Raw genomic sequence first — 11,261 nt, forward strand, 5'->3', positions numbered from 1 at the left:
CCACAACAACCTCTACAAGATCATCTTCAACCACTTTTTGTGGTTCAACCACAACTTCCGGTTTGCGACTCTTTTTCCTCTTTACGAACACCCGGTCTTCCAACTCCCTACCACTCCTCAAATGTATAGCATTAATGGTATTTGGGTTCTCCTCGGTTTTACCCGGAAACTTTCTATTTGAGGCTTGAAATTGACTTATTTGAGAAGCCAATTGAGAGATTTGATTATCCGTCACTCTTTGGGAGGCTTGCATTTGTGCCCTTAGTTGGTTGATAGAGGATGTTGTCTCCTCTTGTTTTTGATTGGAATGAGTGATGAATTGGGTTTGAGTGTTGACGAGTTGGTTTTGAGAATTCATCAATTGCTCCATCATGAGCTCCATGTTTGATTTTGGTTGGGTTGATTGTGGAAAGGGTTGAGAGTTTTGTTGAAATGGTTGAGAATTTTGTTGAAATGGTGGTCTTGGTTGAAAGGTGGGATTTTACTTTTGGGCTTGGAAATTTGGTGTAAATTGTGGATTTTGTTGGAAAGTGGGGTTTTGGACATTTTGTGAGCCATGGGAAAAATTTGGGTGGGCTCTCATTCCGAGATGGTATTGATTGTTGTTGAATGATTGTCTAGCCGGAATTGATTCCCACACTCCATTCACTTGCTCCATACAATTTTCCTCTCTCATCATCAAAGGACATTCATTTGGTGGATGCCCTTGATCTCCACAAATCTCACAACAATACACTTGAGACCTACTTGATGAAGAGTTTCTAGAGGTGTTGCTTGAGTTCAATAAAGCAACTTGTTGCTTGAGTTCCTCTATCAATCCCTTAACTTCCACATTGTTTGTTGATTCCACATTGGACTTCCCTTTCCTCTTGTGGCGATCATTATTCCAATGAAAAGTACGGGATACCATCTCTTCTATAAGCTCCTTAGCCGTCTTGTGATCAATTTTGTCTAATGCCCCCTTTCCCGAGCCGGAATCTAGGTTCATTTTCATTTCATTGCTCAACCCCTCATAAAAGTTGTTGATCAACTCATCATCTCCGATCCCGTGGTGAGGACACAACCTTTGGAGTCCCTTATACCTTTCCCATGCCTCGTAAAGGGTCTCATCATCATGTTGGGTGAAGCCTTGGAGCTCACTCTTGATTCTTGCGGTCCTTTGTGGTGGAAAGTACTTGTTCAAGAAGGCCTTGGAGACATCATTCCAAGTTCTAAATGAATCGGGCTCACAACTCTTCAACCATTCCTTAGCACTCCCCCTCAAGGAATAAGGAAAGAGTCTAAGGCGGATGGCATCCTCCGACACTCCATTTGCTTTGAACATGTCACAACTATCCAAGAATTCATTAAGATGTTCATTGGGGTTTTCGGTGGCTCCCCCTCCGAATTGGTTTCCTTGGACTAGTTGCAACAAAGTAGCCTTCACATCAAAGTTATTGGCTTGAATAGGTGGCTTGACAATACTTGGGTTCACCACCTTCTTCGGAGCCAAATTATCCCTCATAGGAACCGCGGCCATTGTTGGTTCTTCAGGAATTCCAAATGGATTCTCAAAGAACTCAAGATTACATGGTTCTTCTAAAACACCTTCCACTTACTCAACAAAGGGATTAGTAACAAAGAAAGACCTAGTCTAAACTAGAACAAAACAACTAATATCATGCCAATGCTCCCCGGCAACGGCGCCATTTTGATAGCGGGGTTTGTCGCACTCCCCCGATCAAACAATTTACTCAACTAATGTAGTAGGGTAGTCGAGGTCGAATCCACATGGAGCATGGATGATTACTAATTGTCTAAATTCTCGTGCTTAGCTAAGTCGGCAATATAAGATGAGATTGTTAAACTAAACAATTAACATAAATGAAATAAAATGCAAATTAACTAAAGATGATGAATGAGTAAGAGAGGAATAAAGTTGTAAATCAAATGAATAAAAGGCCTAGAACTCGGTTCTCCCACAAAAATCCGTAATTCCACATACTAATTCCCTAAGCTAATCACTCGGGTAGACAAGCAAGGAGGAGATGGCTCTAATTCGCCTAAGACCCCCCTCTCGGGTTCGAAGTAGGACACTAGCACTACCCACCAACCCCCCTCTCGGGTTCGAAGGTAGGAATCCCTAACTCAACACTCAACTACCCCAAAATCATGCACAATTCCGAGGAGGTCAAGAACTTGGTCAAGGTCATTAAGCCCCCATCGTATTCCGGGTCATCCCACTCCCTCTCTCGAGGGTCGATTTCAAACGCTAGTCTAGAGGCTCCCTCCCTTAGTTCTCCCTTTCGGTCTCAACTAAGGTTAGCGATAAGACCAAATTCCGGGTACCCGATTCCCAACCTAACCAACTCTCGTTGGTGGACAAGGGTCACAAATCAACATTACCCAAAATCGATCCTTAAACCATGTAATTCCTCTAAACTACCCTCACCAATTTCCCCAAATAATTAGCCTTTATGAGATTCAATTAGTGAAGTTACTCATGTCGGGTCAAACCGAGTCCTAGTAGAAGACTACTCACTAATCATGTTTTTAAAGGCAATAGAGACAATAAAGATGGAATCTTTATGCATAATCATAATGGAATAATAAATTCTACTACTAATCATGCAATAATCCAACTTAAATTATAAGGAAAGACAATTTAATTCAAGAGATAATGAAGATTAAACTAAAGGCACAAACTTTAACTCAATAAACTCAAAGACTCAATCTTTAACATGAGAAATTCAAAGATTCAATCTTGTAAACAACAATGGTGAATAGAGAAAAGATGAACAAGAGAGAGAATAACAACAATCTAACATAAACAATTAAGATTAAACTTGAAAGAAATACAAATGTAAACAAATGAAATTAAGAAGAGAAATTATACCAACTCAATAGCAAAGAAAGGAACTTGGATTGAAATATGGAAGCATTCTTCAATTCCCCAAATACAACCCAAAATTACTAATTGTAAACTAATGAAAAGAGAATAACTTGAATGAACAAAAGAAGAATTAAACTAATAATTAAAGAAAGATAACAACTTTTTATTGAATGAAAATAAGAGAGGAAATATTAGGGTTTTACAATATTGAGAGAGAATAAGATGAACTAGTCTAATTTCTAAGGTAGTGTAATAAGTTGTGTTAATAGTGATGTGTCATCCTCTTATACTAATCTAATAAAATTAATAATATAATAATTCTAATTCTAATAATAATAATAATAATAATAATAATAATAATAATAATAATAATAATAATAATAATAATAATAATAATAATAATAATAATAATAATAATAATAATAATAATAATCACTCTCTTAATAATCCTTGAGTATACCCTCCTCCATAATGGGTCATGTTCTTGTATTTTTATAATACTACGGAGTACTTCCTTGAAACGACACACCCCCACAAATAAAACGCAGCATCCAGTGTTATAAAGCAGGGGCAAAGACATCATTTCCTCTTTTCTTGTCTTCATAGTTCATACGCATCATACGTTGCAGCAGAGGCCAAGGGCCGGTTGGTCGGCTGCCAGAGGACTCACCGGTAGCGAGACCATGGAGCAAAGGAGGGGAATTAAATGGATTGTGTGTGGTATGCCGGTGCACCGGCAGAAGGGCTACCGGTAGAGAGAGCACAATTTGTGCGAGATTTGAAGAGGAATGGAGTTGCGTGCCGGTTGGCCGGCTGCCGGTGGGCTATACCGGTAGCGAGACCTCACGAAAAGTAGGAAAATTGAGTGTGTGCCTGCCGGTTGAGGGAGTCGGCAGCCGGGGTACCGGCATAGACAAACAAGCAAGGTTGATTGCATTTGTTGATGGTGATGGACAAGGGGTATAAGGGAGGTCGTGGTGGCTGTTGTGGTGGTTAATGGTGGTTATTTGGAGGTTGGGTTGTGAAGTTAGAAGTGGGAGGATGTTAGTGGTGGTGATGGGTGGCTCCCACGGTGGCTGGAGGTGGCTTTGATGGTGGTTGAAAGATGGCCGCATGAAATGGTTATAATTGTATGTTTTGTGGCTAGGGAGGAAAGGTGGTGTCATGGCGGCTGGTGTGGTGGCAGACGGTGGTCATGGGTGGGTGGAATGTGATGGTGGATGTAGGGGGATGTCATTGGTGGTTAGTGGTGGCTACCACGGTGGCCGGAGGTGGTAGTAAAACCTCAGCAAAGACCGTCTGATATTAGCAGCTGCTCCTTTACTTAGTTTATTTTTCCATCATTTAGCCAATTTCACCTCCGCCATTTCTTCTCATAATCCTGTCTTGCTCTTCCGCCTCACATTCCCGTCTTGCCTGCACATTAAAGTAATATAATAATAATAATACTAATATTATACATAAATACAATTAATTATTAATTATAAACTAATACGACTAATTATTATAAATTAGTAATTAAATGAGCTTATTAAACAATTAAGCACACAAAATCGAGTCGGAATAAGGTATAAATGCGGGGTAAAATACGACTAAAATACTATTCATCAATATGCATGACTAGGGTGGATGTGTATACATGTGATTTGGAAGAGTTGTGGCATGAATTGGAAGGAAATGGTGTGAAGTATTCAATGTGACATAAGTGTGGCATGTTGTGTGTTTCAGTTATTCATATTTTGGCATTTATTTTGGTTATAGAAGCATGTGAATAGGAAGTTTAATTGCCAGTATATGATGTTGGGAATGTGTTGGGAGTCGTTTTTGCATGAATCGGCCAAGTGTGGCAGGGTACTCGACTGAATATGGGGTACTCGACCAAGTATCTTGGCATTCGACCGAGTAGGAGGGGTTGTGATTTTGGCAGTAGCTACTGGAACGTGACCACTCGGCCGAGTAGAGGCAGTATTCAACCGAGTACCTCAGGTACTCGACCGAGTATGCTTTATGTTCAATTTTGATCAACAACTAGAGTCTGAGCACTTGGCCGAGTAGTCAGTATACTCGACCGAGTGTCTTGCACTCAACCAAGTACCTCCGTGTACTCGACCGAGTACCTCTTTGGCAGATGTGATATTTTATTTTGAGTCGTAGGCTATGTGCTTACCTTTTTCTTGGTTATTGGAGCTCAAAATGCCGCCAAAGAGATCTCCTGCATACATCGAGGCTTCCAAGGTGAGCCTAGATGAGATCGCTAGAATGACCGAGCAATAACAGGCACTCACTGAGGCCCTAAAGAATGTAGGGAAAGGAATGAAAATAGCTCTTGATGCATACCATTTGAGGAGAACTATTTCCCGGTTTAACCCTACCACCTATGAGGGCACAGGCGAGCAGAAACTGCTTGACAACTAGCACTGGGAGATGAAAAGTCTGTTGGAAGTTGTTCACTGTCCAGAGGATATGAAAGTGGAACAGGCTGCGTTGTATGTGAGGGACGAGGTTGGGGTGTAATACTACGGTTTTATGAGTCTCTGGGTACTCTATCGAGTAGGTCTTACTCTGTCGAGTAAGGGTGAGTTGCGTTTTAAAAATAGTTTCTGACCTGTTGGGTACTCGATCGAGTAACGTTGATACTCAATCGAGTAAGGGGGCACTCGATCGAGTACCTCAGCTACTCGATCGAGTAGCCGGTTTACGGGGGATGATTTCTCGGGTTTTGTTAATAATGCGATTAAGTATATAATTACTTCCGTCACTTTTCTTTACACACTTTTACAACCTAATTACTTTCAAAAGAGAAATCAAACTACGTTCTTCGCATCAATCGCATTGTTGGCAAATCCCGGTGCGTGGAAGGTCGGATTTTATCTTTCTTTATACCGTTGTGATCCTTGCGTCGAGGGTAAGACCTACGTACCGTTTTTATAGTATTTAGTCAAATTTGGTTAAACCCTAATATTGGGATTTGGGGGTTTTGTTGTATTTTGTGTTTGGTAGTGATTATATGTTTTTATGTTAGGAGGAGGATTCGTAGAAGAAGCCTTTTGATATCAGCTGTGAGACCGTCTGATTGTGTTGCTTTCCAGGTAGGGTTTCCTACTCGCATTAGTCCCATAATGTGTTGGTGATGATTTGTGATTGTTGATTATTGTTATACGAGTATTGTGACGGTTGTTGGTTTGATTGCTGTTTAATGGTTGTGATTGTTTGTCTCTGGTTCTCGAGATGCGTTCTCGGCTGAGTGGAGTCACTTGCGGGAGTGGCTTCACGCCCTAGTTTCGCCCTTCGTGGAACCCGCCACGGGAGGGGATGTGCACATTAATGGGACAGGTTATCGCTCGGTATGATGAGCGGGGCTTAGGTGGGAACTGGCAGTGCGGTCCCCCACCGGCGTAATGGGTCTAGTGGACGATCGGTGACGAGATTGATTGGAGTGGTGTGACCGTTTGAGCCGCTTGTTTACTTGTGTTGTTGGTTATATAAATTGTGTGATTAGTACTTGACCCGTTTAATGTTTTAAAATCGTGGTGATCCATTCGGGGTGGTGAGCGATTATTGAGCGGTATGATATGACGCGTATGGGATAGGCCGGGATGAGTCATCACGTGGCAGTTAGAAGTCTTCCGCTGTGTCAGGCGATGTTTTATAGTTTTGACAGTTTTAGCAGTAGACCGTCTGAGAGTCTTGTATTTCTTTTTATCAGTTTTGGAGTTGGTATGTAATCACTTTAAACATTATTTACTTTTAAGTATGTTTCGTTATTGTCTTATGATTATCATTGCCTCGGAAAACCGAGATGGTAGCACTTCCATGCCTTAAGTGGTCCTTGTAAGGCACTTGGAGTATGGGGGTGTTACAAAATGGTATCAGAGCGACGATCCTGAAACCTGTAACCAATGAATCCAATGAATATAGGGAGGCAAATAAAATGAACTCGGGGTAGAAGTTGTAGGAGCTAATGCAAAGACTTGGGAGACGTCCTAAAGTCGCGAACTCGCCCTACAATTTTGAACCGGTCACCATGGGATATGAGTCGGGATCGCTATGTGTTTATTTTGTGAATTGTGTACCAATATAGTGATGTGTGGCATGAATAAGTGTGATTTTGTATGTTGTTGGTTGAAAGCATGTTGGATGATAGTTGGTTTATCATGTTGATTGGAATAGTTGGAAAGGTATGTGAGAATGACGAATGATGTGGTGGAAAAAGGAAGTAGTTCATATGTGATAATATGTGATGAATAATGATGTTGCAGGATGAATGGTTTATAATGTGTATATACTAGTAACTTGTGATTAGGGGATTTGATATGATTTTACATAATTCAGTTTGCGTAAAGTTAGATAACAAGTTCATATAATTGTCTACTGTGGTATCATATGCACTTGTAAATGAAGAATGTGGTTGAAATAGATGAACTGATTGGAAAAGATGGAGTGCCAATTGCATGAGAATATGGATTTTGTGAATATGAATATGTTTAGATGACGAAGTGGAGTTGTAATATTGTTGTGTTAGCAACATGGAAATAGGATTTGTAATTGTATGAGTATGTTTTGTTTTACGAAAAGTCATAAAATTAAAGCATGCGGTTAGTACATGATTAATGAGTTAAATAATATATGTGCATGATTGATGTTGTTGCTTGACTTTTGAAGATAGTAAAATGTGATTAGCAATACTGGTTTTATGAGTACTGAGTTGTTTTTGTCTACCTTGTTGTTGTTTAAGTCGTTTGGAAGTAAAAAATCAAGTAGTTGTGTTTTTCGATTATAAAGAGGTCGTCTTTAAACTATTATAACTTGAGATGTATAAATGATTTTAATGTGATTCTAATTGTAGGTGATAGCTTGTTGTTTTAAGATTATAACGATAGGTCACACGCCCAAAACGACCAAGAAATGGGTGAGTTATGACCGTTTTACGAAAACTGGACAGTGCTGAGAAATGCGTAGGGTACTCGATCGAGTGCACCTTGGTACTCGATCGAGTACCCCTTACTCGATCGAGTAGCCCTGGTAATTTTTATATACGTGTCTCTGACTTTCACCTACTCGATCGAGTAAGTTATTTACTCGATCGAGTGGTCTGTACTCGATCTAGTGACCCCTGTTTTGGGTCATATGCCTATATTTTGACTTTGTTGCATATCATGTTTAATTCAAAAGTGTTATTTTGCTTCTTTATGCATTGTTTTACATGTATGTTGGTCTTGATGCGTAAGTTACCCAATATTGTGATGTAAGGAGTGGCACCTGTGGTGAGTATGAGTTCGGTGGGAGGACATGAGTTATATGTGGTTGTGATAGATAGTGGAAAAAGAAAAGGAGGATCGTTATGGCTTAATTGAGACATAGAGCATGTTCTCTGAGATGAGATGAGTGATATGATTGTGTGTTGAGTAAAGTAAAAGCAAGTGAATATGAGCAAGGGATGATGTGAGTCTAAGGAACGTGAGAATGAAAGGATTGAGAGTAAGGATGTGGATAATGACAACTTGAGATGTGTAAAGAATTATGGAGGAAGATGGTTAGGAGTCGTGTGGGTTAGGAGTATGCATAGTAAAAGTTCGTTTAAAGGGGTTGAGAAGAGTAATATATAGTGAACTTTGTGGAGACATGTCGCGAGGTGGATTTGTAGACAGTGAGTGAGTTTGGGAGATTTGGTTTATTAAGAAATGAAACTACTGTGTGATTTCTTTGGGTAATTAACGGTATGAAATGAATTCTGATTTCTAGAGAGGTACAAAGGAGATGCAATTGTTTGGACAGTGAACGTTGATTTTATGGATAAATTAGTGTCAAGTGTGAGTGATAGCATAATAAGAGAAGATCCATGGTAAGAAAGAGTGAGATGATATCGGTATAAAATAATGGAATTTGAGTTTTGGAGCAACGAAAGGGTAACTGGATTACTAAAGAGTTAAGCTCGGGTGAGAGGTAACTTTTATCAGGTGGTAACTTACGTGATCAGGATTAACTAGGTGGATGTGATTACGGGTCTATGATATGTGGAAATGTTTGTGTGAGGTTCTGATCTCACAAGAAGTGGTATGGTGTGATAATTATAAAGTTGTTATATGATTGTTTTGTACTTTATGTTGGATACGGTATACTAATGGAATGAGGTTCAAAATTTAATAATTTGATTGATTTGGCATGGATAGTTAAAATTGTATGTTTATTGATGATACGTGTTTATTCCGTGAAATGGTAAGGATGATGTTCATGAGATTCTTGTCAGTTTATTCCGTATAATATGTGATGTTGTAATCTAGTAAAACGGTTTTGAGTGAGTTTTTTTGTTCGAAATGTCATTCTAAGTTAGTGTTTATGGGAATTGTATGTAGTTGTGATGTCTATCGATGTGGTTGTTGTGCCTCGGGTGGTGATCCGGGCACGGTATTTAGTGTCGTGATGCGGATATTTTCGCACTGCGGTGTGGCTGTTGGTGGCGGTGTTGCGATGCCGTCACCGTTTGTGGTAGAGTAGGCGGGATGATTATGATACGAGTTTTCAAAAGTACATACCAGTCATACATAGATTGTTGTTTTGTTTGATGTTGCTTCCTGTGAGTTTCAGTTTGTACAGATCGATCGCTTGTTTTTTGTTATTGATGTTTCTTACCGCTTAAGTTTGGGAATCGGGGTAGAGTATGATATGAAATAGAGTTGTATATGTTTTCGTTGTTGTCATGGTATAGTGATATTCTCGTGATGAGACACGGTTGTGAGAGAGTTGTTACTGATAATTTTGATCTTGTTCTAGATAAGGCTTTAGTGGATATGGTAATGGCAAGTGATTCGTAAAACATGTGTGGTAATGACCTGAAAAATGCAGGTGGTTCATAATCCTTTGTTGAGACAGTGAGTGTAGGGTGTTGGGGGAATTAGTGTCATGTTAAGTTGTGTATGAGTTTTGCGGTAATGAAAGAATGAACTTGAGGATCTAGTGTGAGTATACGTACCGAGTGTGGATCGTGAGTTATGCTTTTGGGAGATAGGTGCTTTACATAGAGAGGTATGTTGTTTTGCAGTAATAATGGAGAGTTAGTATGGTGATTTTGCTACAAGTTTTATGGTATAGGTTAGGTGGTGTGCCGAATGAGTTGAGGTATGAGAAATGTTTAAGTAAGAGAGCCTTGGATATATGCATGGCGAGTGTTTAGATTATAGGTGGTTATCTTTGACATGCGGTGGTGATGCGGATAATGAGACGATATAGCTCGGATTTAGTATTAGTGAGTTACGAGGACGTAACATTTATCTTAAGAGGAGTAGGATGCGATAAAAGAGGTTTTGATGGTTGTGCATATGGTGGTATATTCGCAGTAGAGTGTTGGTGTAGCATAAAAAAGGAAGTTGAATATTTTGTGGTTGATGTTGTTAAAAGGCCATGGTCGAGCTTGTAGTAGTGTGATGTTTAGGAGTGTGAGAATATTTCACTAGTGTTGACAGTTGGATGATGAGGTTATGAGTGTGAGTAAACTTCGAGGACGAAGTTCCTTTTAAGGGTGGTAGAATGTAACATTCCGTTTAATGTCTATGAGTGTCTTGATATTGGATTTGATAGTGGATGATATTATGGAGCTAGCAGCGTTAGAGGATGGTAGTTGGTTATGTATAGAGTTGGTGTCGTGAGAGATATATATGTGGTAGATACGATATCATGAGTCATGTTGTGGAAGTAAACATAGTTGGTGGAGTGGGTGTTAAGAGTCCATGTTTTATGTTTGGTCGAGTTCTTGAGTTCTTAGTATGTTGTTGTGTCTTGGTCGAGTTAGTATGGTTGTTTTTAGGTATGGGTTGAACTTCGGGGACGGAGTTCTTTTTAAGGAGAGAAGACTGTAATACTACGGTTTTATGAGTCTCTGGGTACTCTATCGAGTAGGCCTTACTCTGTCGAGTAAGGGTGAGTTGCGTTTTTAAAATAGTTTCTGACCTGTTGGGTACTCGATCGAGTAACGTTGATACTCGATCGAGTAAGGGGGCACTCGATCGAGTACCTCAGCTACTCGATCGAGTAGCCGGTTTACGGGGGATGATTTCTTGGGTTTTGTTAATAATGCGATTAAGTATATAATTACTTCCATCACTTTTCTTAAAACACTTTTACAACCTAAATACTTTTAAAAGAGAAATCAAACTACGTTCTTCGCATCAATCGCATTGTTGGCAAATCCCGGAGCGTGGAAGGTCGGATTTTACCTTTCTTTATACCGTTGTGATCCTTGCGTCGAGGGTAATATCTACGTACCGTTTTTATAGTATTTAGTCAAAGTCGGTTAAACCCTAATATTGGGATTTGGGGGTTTTGTTGTATTTTGTGTTTGGTAGTGATTATATGTTTGTATGTTAGGAGGAGGATTCATAGAAGAAGCCTTTTG

At 39.7% G+C, this 11,261-nt stretch overlaps 1 non-coding gene across 1 annotated transcript; it reads left to right on the forward strand.

Annotated features, from left to right (window-relative positions):
* Positions 1-1,043: 1,043 nt before the first annotated feature.
* Positions 1,044-1,150, forward strand: LOC141635737 (small nucleolar RNA R71). The gene has a single exon (XR_012540400.1). It is a non-coding gene; the product is annotated as a small nucleolar RNA R71 (small nucleolar RNA).
* Positions 1,151-11,261: the final 10,111 nt, after the last annotated feature.

Source organism: Silene latifolia, chromosome Y (genome assembly GCF_048544455.1).
Source record: "Silene latifolia isolate original U9 population chromosome Y, ASM4854445v1, whole genome shotgun sequence".
Lineage (NCBI taxonomy): Eukaryota > Viridiplantae > Streptophyta > Magnoliopsida > Caryophyllales > Caryophyllaceae > Silene > Silene latifolia.